This window comes from Parus major, chromosome 2, assembly GCF_001522545.3.
Source record: "Parus major isolate Abel chromosome 2, Parus_major1.1, whole genome shotgun sequence".
NCBI classification, from domain to species: Eukaryota; Metazoa; Chordata; class Aves; order Passeriformes; family Paridae; genus Parus; species Parus major.
The window spans coordinates 101010182-101035595 of record NC_031769.1 but is presented as its reverse complement, the minus strand read 5'-3'; the positions used below and the strand labels follow the sequence as shown (position 1 = coordinate 101035595).

At 36.7% G+C, this 25414-nt stretch overlaps 1 protein-coding gene across 11 annotated transcripts in view; it reads left to right on the top strand.

Moving 5' to 3' along the window:
• Positions 1-25414, top strand: part of PTPRM (protein tyrosine phosphatase receptor type M) — a 441320-nt gene that overhangs the window by 74132 nt on the left and 341774 nt on the right. The window lies entirely within an intron of this gene.

Below are 25414 nucleotides of genomic sequence, written 5' to 3'. Positions count from 1 at the left end.
TCCATAAAGGTGTGGTACATGTCCCATCGCTGGAAAAATTGAATATCAGGTTGGGTGAGGCTCTGAGCAACCTGATCTGGTTCAAGATGCCCCTGCTCATTGTGGGAAGGTTGGACTAGATGGCCTTCGAGGATCCCTTCCCACCCAAACTGTTCCACAATTCTAAGTGGCTATTAATTGCTGGTTGCAGAGCAGATGGACTGCCCTGTTTTCTTAGCTACGGTAAATACTTGTTTACAGATTTGCCCTCAGCAAGAGTTTCAATTTATGCTTAATTACTAAGAACAAATGAGTCCCCAAGGAGATGTCAAGTATTTCATTATATCTGCAAAGAGCTAGAGTGCTGTTTCAATTACTGTAGTCATTTTTTTCTATACCAGCTATACCCAGTACACTTGGAACAGCAGTATTGTTTAGAATCAAATAATGTTTGATTTTAATTTTTTCATTTTTTTCCCTGTTTTTAATAGTTGTAAGAAATTAGACAATTCTCAAGGAACCTTTAATTACAAAATGTACAGCTGCATTAGAATAAAGTAATAGCCCATTAGTCTGGGGTCTTACATATCTGAGATTAGTGTTTTATATTTAGCAGTCTGTTCAACTACACTTTTTTTTACTGACAAAAGTCAGTAAAACTATAGTGACTGTGGTGCACCCAGTGTCTTTTAAATAATTTTAGTAAGTCCAAATCATATTGAAGATTTCCTGCTCTGGATGCAGTTATATATTCTTAATGTTGGAATTTTCTTTTGGGGATGAGCTGAAACTCAGTGATTTGAGATGTATGAGATATCTCCAGGTTCTTTACAAAAGATGTTTGCTCATATGATGAGTTGCATTTACTTTCAATATTAAGTGAAATAAGATGCCACAGTGGATTTAATCTTGGTCAACTGTAAACTTTGTGAAACTCATGCATAATGTATATGGATAATGTGAGTAAATTAACAGTAGTCTAGTATTTATTTTAGAAGTAATAAACACTGTAATTAATTACACTGATATGTCAATTTTTCATTTAGATCTCTTTTGCATAGGAAGAAATACTGAAAATATGGTGCTTGACAGTCTTATGGATAAAAATGCAATATATAATGTGCCAGTTCAGAACTGAAACCTCTATTTAATGAAGCTATGCCAATGCAACAGATTTATGTTGCAAACAAATCTTCTGCATCCGAGGACCAAGTTCAGCACTTGTTTCTTTTCATATTACTGGTTTGGTTTTGCTCAAAAGACAGTAAGTAGAGCATTCATTACCAAAGCTAAAACACAACCTAAAAACAAACTTATCATGTTTCCAAACAGAATGATGATCATTATTTAAAAGAGTGTGCATCCTGCTCCCTCCCTTCCAAACCCCTTTAATAACCTTCATGTAATCCTTTAATCCTGTAAGCTTTTATCTGGGGCTTTGTATATATTACCAGAGCAACTTACTTTCATTACAGCATCATCAAAGAATGGATTTCTGATGTTCTGTAGTGCACAGGGAGAATTAAGAATTTTTAAAAACCAATTCCTTTCTGTTAGTGCTTTTCCTTTTGGATGTATTTCCCACCTGTTTCTCATAATATATTTGAAGACATTGCAATTTAATACATTTCCGCAAAACTACTTAGTGGGGAATGACTTCAGGTTCATGAGGAATGTCATGTAACTCAGTTTAATAATTTATGGTCTAAGAGTTTTTTCCCATAGTGTATAACAAGCTGACCTTTTGCAATTGCCAAGACAGGAAGAATAAATGACATTGCTGCATTGAGACAGATGTATAGAATGAGTGTTGCATTTTTAGTTTTGAAGGCTGAAGGTCTGATCATGTTCAAATTTTATTAGTGGTTGATGAAAAAATAACGTTTAACTAATTTTCTTAAAAACCTGATTGCTACGAAAAAGGTTCCATTTAAATTAACATTTATGTCACTACTCTGATCTTTATTCAGGACAGATCTGTAAGTTCTTCGATCAGCTGTAGTTATTTTAAATATAATTCATGCATCTAATTTTTATTGATTGGATTGAAATTAGTGGTAATGTCCAGTTGTTGCCACTAAATAGGCTGCAAAGTCCTGTATTTGTTTTATGCTTTTAAAATGGGATAGGCTTTGAGTAATTTTTCTCTGAAGACTCTTGGTATGGGTAAAATCCAGCATTTTATTAAAAAAGCATGAATTATATGGAAACCTATACATTTCATAGTTCTCTCTGGTAACAAAAATTACTGGAGAGGTATCTATATGTTGAAGGACTGAAAATGCCTCTTCTTGGATAGTTTTTGCTGCCATCCATTGACAGCAGGAACGTGGCTGCTTCTCACTTTGTGGATGTCATCTTTGGAAAAACTGTTCTGACTTTTTTTCACAGCCTCTCTCAGGAATGTGTATAAAAGTTTGACATCTGTCTACATATGAAGTGTTTCTACATGATTTTTAGGAAAAAAAGTAGCTAAACTAAGAGGAAATACAGCTTTCTAGGCTAAATTTGAGGCATATTTTATGACCATGATTTATGTGAACAATAACTATCAGTATTTGGGGAACAAGTTGATGTCTAGTTTTGTTATATTAAATCAACCTGCTTAGAAGGACTGAAAATTATAATCAGGTCTCTTTTGAAGAATCTGCTGAGGATTACATTTTTAAGCGAGCGATATATTTGCTGAAAACATTTTATGTTATTTACTTACTGTGTTCTTTCATTGTTTTACTGAAAAGTTTGGGACAAGTGTTTGTCACTGCAAGTGTTCCGCCTATAAATTGTTGCAGAGAAATGTAACAAGTATTGAAAGAGGCCTGGATTATTCACAGTGGGATGAAAATAATTCTTAAGTCTCCAGATTTTGTCAGGAAGGAAAAATGTCACATTGACTGTCCATAAAAAGGGAGAATTTTTTATTAAGTCTTTATAAAATTCACATAATACCCTTTGTTGATGGAATGTTAATTTTATTTTTAATTCAAGGTTAAAATAACGAACTGGTTAGTTGATGTTGGCATGTTTCAGTGATTGGTCACTGCAGATAGAAAAGTTACTTGCTGGTTTTATTCCACCTATATCCTCTTCTCTCAAGAGCTTTATTTCAAAGCTACATAAAAAAAAAACTTATCTAGGGCTATATAAATGGAAGCTTGAAAGGAATAAAATTTAATAAAATATTTTCAGTAACTCTAATAATAATTCTGATTTTCTCTGTTTCTATTCTGTAGGTTTCACAAATTTCTCTGTTTCCTTTAATTTCTTTCAACTACCGTTTTAAGATTTACTGAATAATTATTTTTGATCATGTCTCTTTTGATGTCTCTTTGCATTCTTAATTTTCCTTTTATAAAGAAAGGATGTGAGGATGTTCACTTCTATTTTTAAAGCCAGTGGTGTTTTTTAAGCAGTCTTGAAATAAACTTGCTTATTCAGATCACTGGCTCTCACTTTCAGTATGCCAAAAAGACCTCCCATTTATTTCTTTCTTTATTTTTGTACATCTTTCTGTTCACTCTCTCCTGTTCTTCAGAATAAATACTTAGTTCATTGTCATTTAGGGAACTCAGGTACAGAAATTAAGGATATTTGCTGTCTGTGTTAGTAAGGGAAAATGAAAAAAAAAACAACAGTGTATCCTCCCAAAATAGATAAATAAATACATCCAAGAGGATTTACTATTTTTATATCAATAAAATTCAGCACATTCACTTGCTGTGTGCAGTCCAGGGACCTTTTTCAGTATCTTCATCTGGTAAAACATGCAAGTTGAATAACAAAGTTGAATAACAAGGTCATGCTTTCATGATCTTGCACATGTTGTATGATAAATTGCTGTTGTCTGTTGGGTTAAATACAGTGGAGATATGGTGGGAAGGAAAGAATGGTGGATGATTTTTCTTTCCCTGTGTTCTTCAATCAACCTTGACAATTGAAAAAAGGCAGTCTTGGTGAGGGAACAGATGCAGGATTTTCTGGGAAGACTTTTAATACGACTAAATCGACATCCTTTGCTTATTGATAGGTAATTTTTGGAGATGACTTCTAGTGGAGGGAAAAAAAGACATCCCTTATATAAACTGACAACTTCTTGCACTGTGGGACTTTGTAAATGAATAAACACCTGAGAAAGCCCAGAAGAAGTTACAGAAATGTGAGAAATTGTTGAATATTCTTCTCCAAATTGTACTACACCTAATTCAGGAGCTTTTTCACCATTTCATGGTGTCTGCACTGCTATTGTGACCTGCTTTCAGCTACATGCACAGCTTTTGTTGTCACAATAGGACCTGGTGGGGCAAGAATGAATGATTTGACTTAACTGTTTTTCTGCAATATTTATGTCTAGAAATCTCTACTATTTTCTTTTAGAAAAAGTTTGAGCATTCATATCTCTAAAGAACATGGGCTTGCTTAGTCAATAAAAGTTGGAATCATGAATGGGGCCCATGTCAAAAAAAGAGTGCTTCTGCCTGCCCATCAGGTATGCCTTAAAGGAAGGGTACTGAGAAAGTTGCAAGAAACTGAAAATAGTGTTTTAGATTGCATTTCCAACCTTAAGTATATAACATCACTGAGACTGCACTCTGTAATTACATTGTCAATTGAGAATTGCTTAACACTCTTGATACTTTAAACTATGACAGACTAATTCTGAGAAACGTTATTTTAGTTCTGTGGCACTTGCAGTGGTGCACAGCTGCTTGAAATCTCTGAATGTACTGAATGTACACTACTTTCTGCATGAAATTGGAGACAAAAAGGAACCTCTGAAATGAACTGTCAAGCTTCCTTTAAGGGAGATGATTCAGATCTAACCTTCCATGGTAGGTGGTATCGCTGGAGATGAATGAAGAATTCTGCAAGATGTAATGCCATTTTGCCAGCAGGAAAACACTTCACATTTAAGATAAAAATGCCTTTTGAAAGCTCCTGGCAGACACAAAGTGACAAGGTAGTTCCTAGGCATTAGGTCTGTATCTGGATGGAAGACATCAGAAGTACAACCCTGGGACAATATATTTAAGGAAAGTTAGGATGAAATGAAGGTAATAGAGATTGAATTTGTCCCTGAGGTCTTTTTGCTCAGAAATCTTGTAAATGTCACATTTTAGTTTTTGCAAACTTTATTTAAAATAAGATTCCTTGTGCTGCAGTGTGTGTAACTGTCAGGATGTATTTGTGAAGCTGCATACCTGTCAGTCAGACCAGATCTCTGAGATTTTACAGAGCTACTGCCTCATGTCTGCACTTTCATAAACTTTTCATAAGTCCTTTCATCAAAGATGGAGAAACTTGATAGTGAAGTTGTTAGTCTAGTTGTTTGAGTTCTGGGGTGGTTTTTTTTTTGTTTGTTTTTGTTTTTTTTTTTTCTTACCCCCTTAGTCTTTAAAGATGTTCTAAGTTGAGTCCTTTCATTTATTTTTGACAAAAACCAGCTGTGGAAGTTACCTCGTTCTTGTAGTGTGAATCATACACAAAATGCTGTTCTTCAGTTGTCTTAAATTATACCTCTCCAACAGTTGAAGTAAATACCCTGTAATCTTTGAAATGTGTGGCACGTGTAGTGAAATCAAATCCTTTTTGTTTTCTTGGTCTTGTTTCCTTTTTTATAAATCGTAAGGGATGCATTTAAACCTTGACTAGATTCTCTTGCAGACTTGTCTTTCACTGATGTACCTCCCTAGGTTTCTTAGATTTTCTCCTGGCGCACATCAGCACATCCAAAATCAAAAGTGGTTCCGATTAATTTTGTAGTGCATCTATCAGATATTTTTGGTTATGGTAGTTTATGAATAGATACAGTTATATATGGAGACATGTATACAGAGAATCTGTATCAGTCATTTTCACTTTATAATCTCCTCCGAAGAACTTCAGACACTACAGAAGTAGATGAAGACTAATCCAGTTGAAGGAGTAATTCCAAATAAATGTTCTACTGGAGTGCCCTACTGGTTAGGCATAGAAATCAAAATAGCTGTAAGTCAGATGCAGTCACTTGCAGAAAATATGGCAGGATAAAAACTCTTTGAAAAAGTAGATGGTATGGATTTTCTTTTTTGAAGCTTAGTGCTCTGGCCTGTCATTAAAATGACAAGCTGTACATCCTAGCACTGTCTGTGAGATTGTTGTCAAAAACCAGATAATTACCTAACAGTTGCTTAATTAGCTAATGGCTGCTCAACTGAAGTTATTCTGAGAAAGTATCCTATTATATTTAGCAATATATTTTTTACTTTTCCTTTTTATTTGAAAGAATAGTTTTTACATAATTTTCCATATGTGACTTTGATATCATGTTAGCTAATTGCTAGAAGAAAAAAAAACGTGTCTGTGTCTTCTGTGAGGCTTGATTCATTATAGTCTTCTCTCCCCCAAAGTTCTCATAAAGTGATAATAACAAACATTTTTACCAGATACAGGTTGTTTTACTTTATTTAAAAGATAGTAGAAAGGGTTAGTTACCTTACATGCATACCTTTGTTGCTACTCTTAATGTCAAGGGGCTTGTTCTGAAGCATTTTTGGCCTTCAGCTTTTTTATCATAGAACTAGAACATTGTATGGTTCTGATGGAGATGGATTTAGACTGTTTATTGACTGGATGTTTTTCTTGAAACAGGCATGGTGAACAGAAAGAATTCATTGAAATTCACTAGTGTGCATAATTCATCTATCATAATTTAACAAATGGAAAAGACTAAGACATGCTGCCATCCATCACAATTATTTAACTACACTCCAGGGTGTGATAAATCGTATTAAACAACTTTTGGCTTAGCAGATTCAGAGAATTGTACTGAGCAAGTTGCATCTTCTCTGTCAGCTTTCTGCTACTGTTCAGTGACTTGCAGTTTTGACATGTGTTACAAAACATTTAATTTAGACTAGAGAGTTTTCAAAGCTGTTTTGAAAGCAATATTGCATAGAGACATAAATAGTAGCAACCAGCCCTAAATAGGAAGCCATACTATGATTGTCCTTTAGAAGTACAAGTTCTGCTTGTTCACTGGATTATATGGTGGGGGGCCAGGGCTGTCAGGGAGCTGATTTTCTCATCAGGCAGCTGTGTCCAAAGTAAAGGGGAGGTAAATCCTAGTGCAGTCCTGAGACTCTTTAGCCCTTAGGTTCAGCAGGTCCCTCAGATTTTTCTTCCATTTTTAAGATGAATAAGCTACTGTATGTTACCTGTATGATAGATAGTTTAGCCAAAGTAAACTTTCTCCTTATTAAGAAGAAACTAGCTAAATAAAGGGGAAAGTCATTGGGGTTGGTTGAGATTTTTTTTGTTTTGTTTTGTTTGTTTGTTTCATTGCTGGTGTGGTGGTTTTTGGTGGGGGTTTTTTGGCCTATGTTACAGTATTCCACAAAATACTTCCATGGGAAGCAAATTATGGTGCACTAACACCGATTTCTAGGCCTTGTGATGATTTAGAGTGAGCATTTGGTTCTGGACCACATCATTGTTTGTGAGGGAGCCTACCAGAGACGGGTAGGAATTACTGTGAGGATGCAGGAGCAGCAGTGCCTGGTAGTGACTCCGCAGGGCGGGATGCGCTTGCTGCTGGACACAGCCCAAGCTGGGAACTGTGGGGATTGATGTGTTTCAACACTATTACCAACTGCACAATTAAGTCTTCATCCTCTGTGTACCATAGCAAGCTCTGAAATGTGATAATTTCAGGGCTGTCAGAATTCCTTTAAACTATTGGAATGTGGCTTCCATTGGACCTATAGCATCAACTTGGAGAGTTTGGCTGTACTGTAAATCCACGTCTGTGGCTGCTGGTCAGTGTAACAGCATGAGTGCGAGGTCTGTGCTTTGCAGAAGAGTCTTGAAAGGATTCCTTTCCTAATCCTGTCCTTTTCCTCTTCCCTGTATTATCTCCTTTACTCTTTAGTGCATATCACTATGCTGAGGTGTTGCATCAGTGCTCACTGAGTTGGGGGACAGGGAACTCTTAGGTGTTGTTCTCTGCACTGTTGTTTCTGCTCTTCCCATGCTCCTTGGTTAATTATTCTGGTTGCTTTTTTTGGGGTATATCTCTGATGCTTTCTTTTTTGCTATCCATGCCTACCATCTCCTGATCCTTTCATATATTCCTTAAATCAGACGTGTTCTTCTCTTGCCTTCGCAAAAAACAATTCTGTATGCTTTCCTTCCCTCCTCCATTAGTTACTGCAGAATTTGCTGGTGTTCCTTTGTATAACTCATTGAAAATCCAAAGTCACATTCCCTGCTATCTTGCTAGAATGAATGTGCAGACTGCAATCTTTCTCCACTAAAAGCTTCTTGCTGTTGGTCTTTGTGGATTATCATGTTTGTGAATTTGCTGTTGGCTGTGACTGCATCTTTCTTCACCCTTTCCTAGCCTTAAGCCAGGCTCAATAGCTTTGCCTACCTGCTACTCGGGGTTGTCTTGAAGCTGAGCACAGGCTATCTTCCATGCCCCCTAGTTAAGGCACTTCCATATGCTTATCTTCATTCAAAAAGCATCTTCTAACCTGACACTGAGATTATGTGCCAGTAATTAGTCAAATGATTAGGCTGAGGAGCAGTGAAAGGCAGCCTAAGATGGTACTAATTAGGGGCTTTTGGCAATGTAGTTAAAGATGAACAAAGATGATTACAGAGAGTTGGGCCTTAAAGGCGCGGATTTACAGTTTTTAGTAAAGGATTTACAGTACAGAAGCTGTTGTTGATCTACCATCTGTGGGAACTGCTTCAGCCTTGTTAATTTAAGATGTAATTTTGAAACTCTCTTCATGTATCAGTCGGCATGATAGCAGTCCTTTTTAAAATAGCGAAGCCATCTTTTTGGCTTTATTTTTTGTTTGTCTGTTGGGTGTGGACCTTTACAGTGACTACTCTTTGCTTTACCAAAAAAGGTCTCAGGTTTTATTTCCTGTCAGGTTTGGTAAGTGACAGTTGCACCACATGATGCTGAGGATATCGTGAGACAGGGATTAGTTCCCTGCAAAGAAAATGCCAGAGTTTGGGCATTGCATACATAGACATGTCATAAGATCAACTGCAAACGAGCACAGAATGAGAGTCTGGTGCCTTCTCTTAGCAATGGGGGATGTGCTCAGAGGGCAGCTGAGTCATTGTGCAGCATCCCCATTACCTACCCCCATGTCTTGTCTCTACCCAGCTCTGAAGTATGGTTGGTTAAAAGGATGGACTGTGAGGAGGCCATTTCTTCACTATGCTTATTTTGGGAAAACAAATCGTTACAAACCAAAACAACTTCCCCCCCCAAAAACAAACAAACAAACAAAAAGGATGCAGGGGGTGGAGTACGGATGAATGCCACTAGTCCTTTGGCACCAAAGAACAGATCTGCTGCTGTAAATCAGTGAAGGAGGAAAATTACTGTAGTACTAGTGTAGCATTTACCTTAAAATAAGACTATGGTATTCATGAATTTGAAGCTAGACTAAAATACTTCCCTAAAAAATTGGAAGGTAAATGTGCTAGAAGGAGTAAGAAAAATAAGAAATACAAATTTTGTCTCATTCTGGTTGCTTAAATTAATTCTTGGTTGCTTTCAGGCTTACCTGAGGCTACAGGGAGAAAAGAAAAAAAAAAAATAAAAACAGTCAAAGAACATGGGAAAATATGTCTGAATATAATGTATGCATAAAATGTGGGACACTTATCTTATAAATGAGGCAATTTTCTACAGGAAGGAGATCCATTATTTTGTAGTACTTTCACAGCTCCAGAGACACAGAGGTGCATTTTGTCAACCATGGTTTAAATTTTACATCAATAAAATAACCTTCTAAGGTATAGAAACTATTAAAAATGGTGAAACTGGCCATTCATCTTGCAACTACTCATCTAAATTTTAAAGAACAAAAACTTAATATAAATTTTTCTCCAGAAAGTTCTCATGCACAGAATTCCCTGTCTGCATGAACATTTGTTTAGTCCTTTATTTAATTTGGTTTAGCTATGTCTCTTTAGCCCTATTGCTTGCAAATCAATGCCTTTCTAAAAAAAATACCAGATTTCTCAGAACACTGCTAATCAATTCATGCCACAGGTGAGTTATGTCACAATTTTTTTACCATTGTGAATAAAACAAATTGTGTGAAAAGACGCAAATGTGTGTTCCTGAAAGTCTCAGTCCATCTTAGTGGAGCTATTTAAAAAGAGCAGTGATTTCACTGATTGTGAGGATATTTTCTGCAATAGATGGTTGTTCTGCATCACTACTCTGAGTGTATGGCTTTATATAATAGTTTCATGATATGTTTTGGGGTGCTAGGTTCTATGTAAAAAAGTCTGGCTTTCTGTTTTTGTGTTTAAGTCTTGGTTGGGGTTTTTTTGGTTTGTTTGTTTGTTTAAGAAAGGACGTATCTGTGAAAGAATTTCCCTGCTTCACTATTTAGAACTCCTTTATAGATTAGGAATTTTCTTGGTATTGTCCCTACTTCTGTTGTTGGCAATTTACGTATCAGCATCATAAAACCATGAATGTTGGTGTGCTTGTTTATCATGAGAATAAGACTTTTCTTTGTCAGAATTCATTGGCAGTTAGTTCTGGAAGCAGGACTAATATGGAAGAAGTAGAAGAAAATATATGCAGAATATTGCTTATTGCAAAAATAGAATTGTTTGATGTATGCTTTTTAAGGAAAAGTAAAATAAGTTACAAAAATGGAGAGGAAGTGTAGGAAAGAGAGATGGATGTGTATTAAAAAGTAAGTTTGTAATTGTTTAAAATTGGTAAGACGAAGCATTAAAAGGATGGATAGGATGACCAAGTCTGTCAAACAGACATTAATTTGGTGCAAAGTAGCATGGCTGCCTGGGAATAAACTGTGTTACATATCTGTAATTCTTCATAAGGTAATTTCACTCAACATAGAGTTCTGAGGGATGGATCTTTTCTCAGGAGAACGTGATGTTTTCAGAGAACAAGTTTGACTTTTCAGAGATATGTGACATTTAGTATTTGTAAAATGTTTGATTTGGCGCCATGCGACATGTTGATTTAGAAATTGGAGTGGTACAGAATCATCAGCATACATCAAATGTCTTCTAGAAAAATGGTTAATAGGTAATCAGTGTGGAGTATGTGGAGGTCCTCTGAGGATTAATTTTATATCTAATGGTGTTTAACCTTTTTATTAGTGATGAGGAAGAAGTACAGAGTCATTACTGATAAAAGCATGCAGATGATAGCATGGTTAGTGCCATGATAAATAGTGATCAGAGGAGAGCTAAGTCATCTAGTAAGGTGGAGCTGTATGTTCTGACACAGAAATGAAGACGTGCCTCCAGCCTCAAGAAACATTATTAAGGAGACAGTGATTGAAAAAGACATGGAAGCCATGCTTTGTGATGTGTGATCAGAAGTATCTGAAACAGGAGTGACACTTGGCATTATTATTATGTCATTAGAATACTTGATCTAGCTCATGCAACATCTCAACTCATAAACTCAGGGAAACTCAGAAGAACAACTGTTCTGAACCACTAAGTCTTTGGAATTCCTTTGAAATTCCTTAAATCTAGAATCTGTTGAGCGAGTCATACTTAGAAGATTTGATCTATGGAAACACGCTGTAGAGAACTCCTGTTTAATAATTGAGGCAGACCGCTAGTAAAAAAAAAAAGCCTGAATGACTAAACAAATTCAGGCTGAGAATAAGGTGAATCAGTGTTTGGAAAAACCAGAGAGTTGAAGTGGATGTTCCTTTGGTACCTGTGGTCCTAATGGGATGCATGAGAGAGAGCTGGTTGATACCATTATAAGGCCATTCTTCATAACCTTTGGATGATCATGGCAACTGGAAGAAGTGCCTGAGAGCTAGAGGAAAACAAATGTCAAAAAGAGCAAGTAAAAGGATTCAGGAAACAACAGGCAGGTCAGCCTCACCTCAGAAGGTGATGGAGCAGCTAATTCTGGAAACCATTTTCAGGTGGATGAAGGACAAGATCAGGAGGAGTGGCGTGAACTGACCAAGGGGAAGTGAGCAATGTGTGATGACCTTCTTGACCAACTTGATAACCATCTATGATGAAATGTCTGTCCTGGTAAATGAGAAGAGACCACCAGATTTTGTCCAGCTTGACTGCAGTAACTCACAGAGAACCTGATGGAGTATAGGCTGAATGAGCAGACAGTGGACAGGCAGAAAACTGTGTGAGCATCCAGGCCCAAAGGGTGATGTTCTGTGGCACGTGATGTTAGTTGAAGACTGGTCACTGGTGACAGACTTGGGGGTCCAGTCCTGTTCAGCATCTTCATTAATGATCTGGATGAGCAGGCAGAGCACACCCTCAGCAAGTTTGCAGTTGACACAGAACTGGAAGGGGTGGCCGATACACTAAAGAACTGTTCAGCAAAGTGCAAAGTCCTGCACCTGGGGAGGAATTCTCCCCGACATCAGTACAGGCTGGTGTCTGACCAGCTGGAGAGCAGCTTTGCAAAAAATGGATCAAGGTGAACACCAGGCTGACCATGAGCCAACAACAGGCCCTCACAGTAAAGGCCAGTGGTCTCCTGGGTTGCATTAGGAATATTCCCAGCAAGTCCTGGGAGGTGATCCTTCCCCTCTGCTCAGCACTGGTGAGGCCAAAGCTGGAGTGCTGGGCCCAGTTCTAGGCTCCCCAGTACAGGATACATGAATCTTATCAATGTCCATAAATATCTGAGGGGATGGTGCAAAGAGGACAGAGCCAGGCTCTATTCAGTGGTGCCCAGTGACAATGGCAATGGGCACAACCTGAAATACAGGAGGTTCCCTCTAATCCATTAGGAAACTGAAAGATGTGACAGAAGTCTGCCACAGATTGCCTGTGATGGTTGTGGAGACTCCAGCCCCACAAATACTCAGTAACTGGCTGTTGTCACTTGATGCACAGTTCTTACCTTCTTTTTAAATCTTTAGACCTATTTGGTACTTTAGATATAGAGACCAAGTACAACTTTTTATAAAGATTTTTTAAATGTTCAAGTAAGATGCATTTGAAAAAATGTGAAAATTGCCCTAAAAGCTCAAGTGTTTTAGTGGCTAATAAATAATTAAAGGTAAATCAAGAGAGATACTTGAAAATAGGCATGAAAATGTATAAATATATACCATATATAACAAGTGATATTATTTTGTAATATTATATCAGTACTTTCAAATAATGGAGCCTGAAACCTCTGAGCTAGCCTAATCTGTCATAAATCAATGATACTGCCCTGATCTATATGGTTTGGAGACATGAGCATACATAGCTATTATTATTTTTATTCCTATCCTGAAGCAAACTTTGGCAACTGAGCGGGTATGACCTTCCCAGTGTAACATACTGGTGTCCCAGGAATACCAGATGTTTTTCACAAAGGATCAGAGATGCTCGTTCCAGCATTACAACCAGGAAAAAACATCCCTTTCATCAGACGTGGAACACAAATTTGTGGAAAGCAAAAAAGAACTCGAATCACCCTGACAGTTTTTTGAACTTTCTCATACTCAGATGATTACAGTCGCTCACACGCAGACCTGAAATGGTTTCAGCGAGGTTGGAAAGTAGATTGAAGATTTGTGTGGCCTCAGTTTTTCTTTTTGTTACAGTATAACATTTAAGTGAGTTTACTACTGACTTAATCCTCTTATAAGCAAGATTTGAAAGTAATTCTTTTATCTGGGTAGTGTAGTGATAGTGCCCTATTCTGCTGCGTGGGAGGTTCAAGAGTTCGCTCCTTGGGTCATCTGAGTTTGGGCATGTCAGTGTTGCAGCAGTAATGTTTTCAGCAGTGTCAAATGTGGGTCTCTCTTGTAGCTGATGAGACCTTGTGAAAATACCAGAGGTATCTAAAATTAATTAATTCTTTTCCTTCTGAAAGAAGGTTATGGATGTGATGAATGAAATAAAGTATAATTTACTGCAAGAGATAATGACTAAAACCAAGAGGGGAAAAAAAGCAGTAGCTAACTACATTTAAAAATAGAAAGTTATTTATACCTGTAGCACAGTTAAAAGCTGTTTTGCTGTCTGAATTTAGTAAGCAGACCTGGGATTCAGCCTTAATGCTGCTAATGACTGGAGGCATTATTGATGTAGTGAACTAATTACCCATGTGATGAAGTTGCCTGTTGGAGGTTTTTGACTGCTTCATCACTGTGGCACCTCCTACAGGTTAATTCACAGAGCAACACAGGTAAAAACCTCCAGGTGGAGGTCATGCTCTCCTTCACCCAGTCACAGAGTCCTAATGACAGCAGTAAGTAATCTAGAGATGAATATTTTCCTGAATTATTGATTGAGTTGAGCTTTATCAATGGTTGTTCACAGAACTAAAGTCTGTAGTGCTGCACAGTCACTGCATGGGAAAAATGCATATGTGGGGACTTCAAAAAGAAAACCAGAACAGCCTTTCTCACCTGAAGGAAAACCCACAGATATTAAAAGAAAAAAAAAAAAAAGAGTGGTAGGATTCTTGGGTTAGTGGGCAAGACAGGAGCTGGAGGGGCTTCAGTGTTTGATTTAAAATTTGATCTACATATAAAATTATTTTATGGCATTTGTTCTCAGGTATCTTAGTGCACACATTAGAAGTCAGAACATAAGCAACTTGTTTAATTAGATGATAAACAATTTCACTTGAAATTTATAGGGATAAAATACCATTAGTAAAGCAGTTTAATAAGGAAAATAATGAGTACCAATGTGTTCTTTCTATTTTTTCTTTTGCTCTATCCATTGATGAAGTAGAATATAAACTTCTGATATATGGGGCAGAAGAATTATAAAATCCATCTGAATATTATTAGCATAAAGACATATTTAGGGGTTTTTTTTGTTTTGTTTTGTTTTTGATTGTGGCATAGCAAAAAAACCTCCTGAGACTAGAAAAGCTAACACTGCCTTTGTTCTTTACTTAAAGCTAGAGCTGTGTTGTAAATAGTCTGTATTTTTCATCCAAGCTTAATATGCTGTAGTATAACAGGATGCATTAAGTGTTCTCTAACAACTGCAGAACTCATCAAGCAAATGGAAAGATTAGCCCTGAAATCAAGCTTCAAACTTTTATTTTCTCACAATCAATAGACAAGTAATGCATGTTGGATTTATAATGATATGAGATTGACTGCTTAAATCCTTTTTAAAGTTCAAAGCTGGAAACAGATTGTGTCTACAAGCAATCCACAGCAGAGTTTCTAAGTAGAGGCTTGTGATAAATAAGTGAAATCGGGTTTGACTGAAACAGCCCATCAGTCCCATATGGGTTTAGCAGGAAGATTTCAGGCTCAAAAAGACAGAGGTTTGGAGAAGCATCAAGCACTGGTTTCACAGCACCTGAGATTGTTTTGTGGAGTCTGCTGGGGGATGTAAAGAAAAGGGGCTCATTAAAAATGAGTAGCACCAGGGAGAATGATTGAGCTTCAAGTACACTTGTGTTTTTTAGCTTGAAGAGTTTAAAGGTGAAGATACATTTTAAAAGCTCAACTGGCAGATGAGAGAATGCTGTCAGGTTTCTCAAAGAAATTCCTTTATATAGAGATAAATAGCATGTTATAGTAGTTTTTTGACAAAATCAAAGGAGAAAAAAAAAAAAGCAAACCCAAAAAATTACTCAGCTCAGAATGTCCTGATAGTAGGATGAAATAATAGTTAATCTCTCAGCTATCAAAATTGGATTTTGATAAAAGAGGTTGTCTACAGTCCTGCTATCTGATAACTTCAGAGAAAGTATTTACTGCTTGTAAAAGCTGTGAAATCTGGGGAAGAAGTTAGTCTTGGGGCTCCCCTTGAGGATATTCTATCTGTAATAGCAGTTCAGCTGTGGTATCTTCAAGTTTGCTGTTGGTCCACTGCCTTAGAGATGGCTTTTAACTAATCAAGACTTTGAACTGTTTTACACTGTTATACTTATTTACTTTAGAAAAACATGATATTGAGCTTTAAAATCAGAACTTAGATTCTTACTTGCTTTTTTTCAGATGTAATCTGTGCTGTTAACAGATACAGTTGTTACACAGTAGTTAAAGTAATAGAAAATATCAGAGGTTTTGATTAGTCTGTAAGAAAAATGGATTGTTTGTCAATGTGTGTCCATTTACCTAATGCTGGAAGACGGGGCATGAACAAAGCCACATTGACTTGAGAAATAACACTTTGGCTTGATTTGTTCAGTCAGAGCAAGTGTCCTTTGGCTCAATCTGAATTGCAGATTTATGTAATAAATGTGTTGAAGCAACATGGTCCTATTTTTTTCATAGTCTCATAGCATGAAGTGCAGCTGATTACTGTTTGTTTGGTGAAAACTTGTGTGGCTCTTGGCACAACCATAGACAAAAGAACAGTGGCTGCTCAGTGTGCTACTTAAGTTTGCCTTCATTCACATCCATTCATTCCTGCCTATCCATTATAACATGGGGAAAAACTTTGTGGGGGGGAATTGAATGGCACAATTTCTAACTAAGAATGAAAGTGTTGGATTTTAGTAATTTTAAGGAAGAGGAGCTGTTTTTTGAAGTTATTAAAAAGTGCCTTAGCGAAAAACAGATTCCACTGGGATCAGGAATTTAATGGCTTTGTGAGTTGAATGGCTAGCAGTGCTGGTTGTGAAAAAGGTGTTCTGACTGTCTTTTATTAGGCTGTATTTCCCCAGAGCCCTGGGATGGATGTAGCATGAAAAGGTTTGTCTTCATGACAAACTGAAAATCTAATATGGTGTTTCCTGAACAGATATTAGAGAAATGGTCTGGTGTGGTCTCATAATCACAGTCTTGATGATTGTATGCTTCTGAGGTTATACTGTGTTTTAAATAGAGTGTTAGGATGAGCAGACCCAGTATTATGATAAATTCTGGCTGCAAGGCATATGTTTCAATCTCTTCCTCCCAGCTGGGATGGAAAAAAGAGTAGGTTTTCCCACCCTTTTTTTCCTTCCTTCTGAATTTAATTTTATTTTGCTTCAGACTTTCCATTATATATGATTTTTTTCTTGACTATCCTCTGTGCAGTTCTATATTGTTTTCCACTTCTACAGTTCTGTGGTGCTTTCCAAATGCCTTTCCCTGCTCTTCTCTCCCCTTCCCTGGACGAATCTTTCTGGGATAGCTCTACTGTGCTGTTTTGGTGAAAGATTCTGGGGTGCTTGCGTGAGGTGAAATGAAACAGACTAAGCAGTTTTTAGGATAATCAGTTAAAAAAGTGGAATTAATATGAAACTACTGAGAGTAGACAGCTGTCCTATTTGGTTGGAATTTGCTTATTTTTGACACATCAGCACAACTGGTTACATCCCTCATAAACACCATATTGGGAGGTTAATGGTGAGTGATTCTTGAGTTTACCCTTTATCAGGGTAGCACTTCACCTAAGGAAACAAGTTAGGATTTTGCCTTTAGGCATTGGTAGCTCTGTACGAGCAAATGAAACCAGGGAAGAGTGAAATCAAATTCGTAATTTCTTACTGTGTTTAGATATTTTCTTTCATTGCATCTGTACATGCTTGAGCATATTTTGGTGATAGATCTTTCCTCAGTATACTGAAAAGAGAAGCGAAGATAAAATTGCAATAAAATCTAAATGAGAAAAGGTTAGAGGCATTCTACATAATAATTAAATTAATAGGGGCAGCATCTGTTGCCAGTCTAAGTAATCACAAATAGATGCTGAGTGGAAGAGAGATCCCTGTGGAATGTGCTTTGTCCCTCAGCTGACAGAAGGGTGAAGTGCTGCAGACTGCTGCTCCAAAGTTGCAGCTGGGAGGGTGAGTGTGGTCCAGGAGCTGCACTGAAAATCACACCTCTTCCTTTTCTTCCCTAGAAAAGAGTACAGAGACAGTGTTGTGGGTTTTAGTAGAGATTTCCAAAACAGAGGTGTCGTTTCAGATCCTTTAAGGGGTGCTGCATGGTGTCAAATGAAAGCATGCCTAATTGTTACCTTGTGAGTGCACTGTGTGCATTCCACCCTCCTGATCATGTCCTTACTAGTCTCCATTTCAGATAAATGGGGGAAAAAATAATGTCTCCCATATCTCTGTTCCATAGCATCTGCTTTCTTTGCCAGCCAGGATGACTGACTGCTTTTACATGTTTAATAAAGGGGTTCTGTGCACTTCTGGGTGGTAGCTATAAAAAAAATTAAAAGAAATCCCATGGTATAAACGATATGAAATAGGTGTGCAGTTGCATTTTTTTTTTTCTCAGTAGGCTTTTTCCTCTGCCAGAATATAATTTGAATTTTTAGTTCTGTTTTAAGTATATGAAGAAGGTTCCTTTTGTTATTTGTAGGTCAAAGCTTTATACTGAAATGTTTCAGGCTGCGTATATAAGAGATTTTTTTTGTATTTTGAAGCACATTTTTGTCATGTATTTGTGATAAACAAGATGCAAAACATATGGGAAATCTGCCTTTTGTTAATTCATTTCTGTAGTGGTTTTGACCGAAGTCCAGAATTTAATCATGTTCATTCATCTCCAATAAAAATGTAAATCACCTGTCTCCCTTTTGCAACTGGTATGCCCAGCATGATCTTTTTAATATGGTGTGTACATCTGTAGGTTAAAAAGATGTTACAAATTGGACTTCTTGTTGTTCTTGGAAAATCTTTGCAAAGTACTTCTCATATGGAGCTTTTTTTGGTACAAAAGTTATCCTAACATACGTTTGTAAAGTAAATTCCTTAATCTAGAATTCAATTTAAGCATAAATTAGTAATTTTAAAGGACAGCAATACACATGGAAAAAAAAAGAAAACTAACAAAAAAAATCCCACCAACCCCCTCCCTCCAACAACCACTAAAATTTATCCATAGCTGTTATGCATACAAGAAATGTCTCTTACTATTAACTCATGTCAAACTGGAAGAATAGCTGTTAGTTTTAACACCCAGCATGATATCCTCCCTTTAACTAAAGCATGAAATTTGATGACTTCTGCAAATATGCTTGTTTTAATAGTACTTCTCAAAATAGGATCTCCATAATATATTTCTACATAATCCTGTACACTCCTTATAGGATTGAAAATTCAGGTATTTCTCTTGGTAGAAGTCCTAACTAGTGACAACTGCAGCAGGGTTATAATTTGTGTGTGTAAGCATGTATGTGCACTTGCCCGTATAATTGATGCCATACGTTAAGAGAAGCTATCACTGATATTGTGAAATCGAACACCCTGCCATTAAATAATGCCAGAAATAAGTTTGCTCATAGAATATTAATGTGCACTCTTTTTCCCATGGGCCTCATAAATATTCACTGATACAAAAATGACACAAATACATGGATTGTATTTGCTTACACAAGATAGATGATTTTTATTTTAAGAGCCTTTATTCATTGTCTTGCTTTGGAGAGTGGTTTCTTTTTCTGTTTTTTTCACAGGAGTTTAAATTCACATATAGAGATGAAACTTTCTTCAGGGCTTTTCAGTCCAGGAACCCAAATTTTGAAGTATTCTCAGTATCTATTAGGCAAATGCAATTGTTAAAAACCGTTTAATTTACCTAAGAGTGGGCAGCTTTCTGGGGGAAGCTAGAATTGACAGATACGTTTTCCATAAAATTCAACTTTTCTACATTATCCTGTGTCACCAAAACTGAAACATTTTTGGTGACGTTTATGTTGATTCAGTTTCTGTCAGGTAAGTGGAAGGAGAAAAGAGAGAACAACTGTAAATGTTTTATGATCATGTGGTGAGGTTTTGAAGACTCTTATTTAAGAGCTTTAAGTGTTTATCTAAATGGGGTTTTTTTTGTATGTTGTCATGTGATACTGCTGGAATTGTGTCCATAAATTTGGAATTCTCTAGCATTCTTGTACTACTTTCTCCACAAGTCTCAGCACAGTTTTATATAATTTTTGTCTTATTTTCTCCCTTAGGGACAGAATTAATATCAGACTTTCTTAGTTCCTAAATACATACTTTTACCTCATGATCTTTGCTCTGGCTCTTGAGATTTCTCCAGACAATTCTTCTATCCTCTGCCTTTTTCAAAACCCATTGTGAGCACAGCCACAATCAAAAAAAGGTCTCTAATTGTCAAGTCTGTTTCCTTCTGCTCTTCTTTCTCATCCCCATGCATATGTAGACTTGACAAAATGTAGATACTGTTTTAAATTAGATCAACTTTATGCAGCACATGGATTTTCAGGCTCCCTGACCAGTAATACAGATGAGAGAATTATTTTAGAGCTCTGACCACTTGCCTTCGGTAGGAAGAACAAGACAAACCTTGGTCTATTTTGAGAGAAAATAAGTGTTCCATTTTAAAACAGACTACCCATTGTTGAAAGCTCACTTGTAAAGCCTGCATGAGAGTTTCTGGTGCATGTATGTCTCTGCAGATACACGGCACTTCTGTGTGTGCTTCGAAGGCACACAGAGAAAGAAGAGTTTATTTTACTGGCTATCTCTGAGCTAGCATGTCTGATAAGCCCTTTCAACCCCTTTGAAAGGGCAGGTAGAGCCCTTTTTTTTGCTAAGAAACTACACACTAAGTAGAATCCAGCAGACCACTATGTTCAGTTTCTAATAAGTTCTTTAAATAATCCATTTACCTAGCTGAAGTTAGTTTGCATGAACCTTTATTGGCTCAACCATTTATTGATTTCAGAGAAGCAAATGGTTTTGAACTAGGCAATTTCTGTCATCACCCCATCTATAGTAGAAATTACACAGCAGACCAGGTACAGGTAGTAGGTGGTACAGGTTTACAGGCAGCAGTTCAATTTTTTTTTTAATGTTAAAAATTATACATTTATTCTCACTGTTGCTTTCTCTAATAGTGAGTTTATAATTGAGAATGGCTTATTCTCCTCTTTATGACTCCTTATCTTCCCCCAAAGGAGAAATTGTTTATTCTCTGATGGGATGGCTTGTCAGCTTAGAGGCATAGGATCCCATTTTCCTAATGCTGTGTTTCTCAGATCACTTTATATTGTTGTGAGAGTGTCTAGATAGGATGATTGTCCTGAGCAGTAACCCTTGAGGATAAGCTGACTCATTCACAATCTTAACAATTGCCATTTGTCATGGATTTTCAGTTATTTCAGTTTTCTTTTGCCTTGGTATGTTGTCTGGGTGATGCACTTGGTCCATTGCTCTTGGATGCAGGCATGTTCATTCAGGAGGGAATGCAGCTGCCTGAAGAATGCTATGTTGTTGGTTTGGGCAGAGGCTTCTTTTTTTGTTACAGACAGAAAGGAAAGATAAATTGCCTAATAGGAGATGTATCTTTCCCTGAAATATCCAAGACTCCTCATATAAAATGGGGTCGAGGCGTCCCAGCTTTCAGATCAGATATCAACATTTTAATTTCTATTTCAAAGTATAGCTACATTGCACTTAGAGTTAATCGACATAACCCCATTTCCAGTATGAAACTGAAAATAACAGAGACAGTAGAATTCAGAATACTTTTTAAATGAGAAAAAGAAGAATACTAGGAAAACAGGGGATTCAGTAAAGTTATCTTCTGGGTTCACATATTCTGCAGCAGAACTCATGGTACTGTGGCAGATCAGAAACCATGGGGCTTTGCTGCAAAGAAAAAAAATTATTTTATCCCAAAGCAGGGACATTGCATTAGTTCTGGTATGCACTTATATTCCCTGCCAGTGCTAGCACTGACATAAGAATTCCTAGTTTTAGCACTTGTACACTTGGCAGCAGATTTTTGATGGAAGGTAGATACTGATCTGAGATCTCTGAAGTATACAAAATCAACAGGAATAGTGTCCAGCGTAATTAGAACTTCTTTCTACGTTACTTTTTGTCACTTAAAGGATTTGTAGTATCCTACTATTCGCTAAGGTATTCTTTGAGAATGCTTCGTAACAGATGTCAAGGTCTGTAAAACACAAAATAGTTGGAATAAATTAGGAAAAATACAGTGTATTCTTTATCCCTGTTACTTAAATTGGTTGCTTTCATCTTAAATTATATTCCTTGTTTAAGCTCATAAATTTTTCAAGATCTAAAGTAATTTAGACAGCTAAAATTGAAGCATCCGAAAAGGACTACACTCAGACAATGTCATAGTTACATTGAACTGAGTCCATGATGGTTAAATGGATAATTGCAGTTGAAAGAACCATAGGCTGTAATAGACTGTGTTGCATTTTGTGCATTTGTAAATTCAGTTCCCCTTAGGAATCCAAAAATATCTATAAAATGCAGCACAAGCCAAAGAATCTTAATGGGATATATATCTTCTGTTTTACTTATAAATATTTCAGTCAGCAAGGAGTTCATCTTTTAAAATATGGTTTGGCCATCCAAACTGTGATATCAGTATAACAGGCAGGGAAATTGCTTTGCTTGATTAAACTGTGTAACAGCCAATATGTATTTTGATTATTATTATCAATTCTAGTAGCAAAAAATGAGCAGATTTCTCAAGTGAGCGGGTTGATTATAAACAGCAGCCTGTCTTGGCAGTGGCTCGTGTTTCAAAACAGTGTGATGATGAGAGACATTAAAGACCTGATAATTGCTCAGATTTTACCAGTCCTTGTTGATACCATGGGTCCATTTCATGAGCTAAAAACCTTGCACAGTAAGAGAACCATGACTAGAAAACAGGAAGCACTGCAGTGGCAGCCAGGAGGGCTTCAGGAGAGGCAAATGTAGGGGCTTCTCAAAGGTTGATGACCCATTTCTAAGGAACTTCATCTTGTAGTATGGTCAAATGTGAGAGGCCGAACTTCCAGGAGTTGATCATAAGCCACTAGGATCGTTGATGACTCTTAATTTACATCGATTATTTATTGGCTGGTTTGGCTAAGTGTTTGTTTTGGCTGTTTTTTCGGTGTTTGTTTTGTTCCACTAAGATGTTCTGTGTTACAAGCTGGCCTTCATTTCCAACACCTATACATGCCATGTATGCTGTTTTAATCTGCACAAGACTTTACAAGAAGTCATGGCTGTGCAAAGCCTTTGTTAGTATTCATCTTAACCTCAGTGTCTCGCCATCAAAAGAAACATGGCTTGACACCTGTGCTATTAAAGATCTAATGTGTGGCAGTCAGTGCTCTGGATAGGTGACTGTACAGCTTGATTACTTGCAGTGATACTTGCTGAACTTTCTTTATTACTTGTGGGTGGAAGCCTTATGGGAATTGAAGGAGTTCAGAAGTTCCTTTAAAACTCTTCCTGTAGCAGACATGAATATTTGATACCTATTTTGATGAAGTTACAGTAATAGCAATACAACAAAGGATGTAAATGGCAAGGATGGAAAAAAAAAGAAATCCTTGGAGTGTGATTTAGCTGCAGACTTGCAAGAGAAATGAAGAGAAACAAGCAGTGAGAAAGGATCCTGTGTTGAGAGAAGAATGGTAGACAAACAGAACTGTCATTCTATTTATCCACGTTTTTGACATCTTCCTTATTCATGAGAATGGCAGAAGCCTTTATTAACCATCTGTAATCACAAATCTTACCTTTTTCCCAGTATTGGGTATTTTGCAATGCTTGGCTGGGCCTATGGATTTGAGGAAGAAAGCTATACTATTTTGTCTTGTCACTAGAGATATGTTTGATGTAATAAAGTGTGGAAGCTATTCCATATATTCGTTGGTCTTGGTTGGAATTGTAAACGCTGATTTATGCCAACTTCTATTTGGTATTTTTTGCCAAGCTTGACTACATTGCAGACTGCATAACTTGGTGTTTAAATTTATGTCCTATTATCATTAGCAGTACTTTGGCAAGGAAACTGCCTTTCCTTTTTATTTTTATTTTATATAAAAAAACACAAATGTATCTGTTAAAGTTGATGTTCAGCTTGTATATCTGAAACTTAGCTTGTGGTGTATTTTATGAAGTTTCAAGTAATATTTATGCAAGCAATTCAAGTACTAGGAAAAAAATGTGTAAATGACTGCCTAAATTTCTAAGCTTTCCCTCTGGAAATGTTTCAGATGTTATTTAATATACTCTATAAAAATCTCATGTATTTCTGGATTTTTTTGACTTCAGGAGAGAGAGAGTTTATATCTCTTGTTAACACTGAGGCAAAATGTTGGAGTTTGGAGTTGTGAGTTTTTTAATGGGTTTTCTGTTCCCGTTGGATTATATCTAATTGAATCCTTTGCACTTAAATTTGTACAGAAAAAAGCAGTTTCCAGAGGTGCTCATTTCTCTCATATACTTGGATGTATTGGACACTTCCTATAGAAAGATATTTTAGAACAGAGACTAGTACAGGATGACCTGTATTGGAGGCCAGGGCAAACACAGTATGTCTGTAAAGGCCAATGTAATATTCTCACTGTTAAGAGAAGAAAAAACTAAATTTCTTAGTGATTGCATGTAAGAATAATTTTTATTGAAGATTATATGCTTGCAGAGTTCTTGCTATGAATCTTAAATATACACTTGGACTAGTTATTAGGAAGGCTGGACTCCAGTTAGGTGGTATTTGTCAGGTGTAATGGAATTTTGTCTTGTACTTTTTGTCAAGTGTTGTGGTTTTAAGCCCTGGGAAGAAATTAATTCTATCCTAGTGAAAATGGGACAATATGGTATTCTGTAATGTCATTTATAGTGCTCTAAGAAAATTCAGATTTTAAAAGTAACTTTTTAAGCTAGATTTTGTCTGTTTCCTATTTTAATGCAGCTTGGCAGGGCTAAACCTACTGTGCCTTTGGACAGATAGCAAATGTGATGAATATCCCTAAAGTTTAGTTTTGTTTGAACAGCTGTAGAATTTCCTTTAATATGGACAGAAATATCTCTGACTAGAGTTCTATTTATTTTCAGAAACAGGAAAGATGTCATTCTTCACTGGAGTGAAACATCAAATAAAACAGAATTTTGTAACCCTCCTGTTAGATGATAGCAATGTAAAAAAGCTGAAGTTTCCTCTGCTCCACAGGAAAAAAGCAAAGCTTTTCTGTTTTCTTGTGGATAATGTTAAACTGCATTCTTCTGAATTTGGGACATTAATTTTTTCCCTACCCCAGCTTTTATAAGATGTTACTCTCTTCTAATTTACTTAGAAAAGAGTGAGGAGGGGAAAAAAAAAATAAAAAAGAGGAAATAATACTTTTTTTTCTTTCAGAGGTTCTGAGACTGAGCATAGATTGACATTTTGAGGTAGATGTGCTGTGTTGTGCCACAAATGGCCTGTTCCTAGTGCAGCATACCTGGGAGCATGTAGGTTTTTCCTTGCTTGGAAAGCAAGGTACAGGAGTGAAAGCTGATGTTCCCACCCTTTCAGTTTTCTTGTAAAATGTAGGTTCTTAGGCATGGAATAATTTTTTTTCCCTGAAGAATGTTAATAATGCAGTCTTCTAATATTCTGATTTTTACTGCTATTTATTTTGCTATTTTGTTTTTTATACCTGGTGATTGGATCATAAGAGAGAATTTGTCCGTAATTCTAAATTTGCTCTTTTTCCCTTATGATTTTGTTTTCATGGCAAGAAACTTTTATGCCCTCTCAGAAAGTGAAGA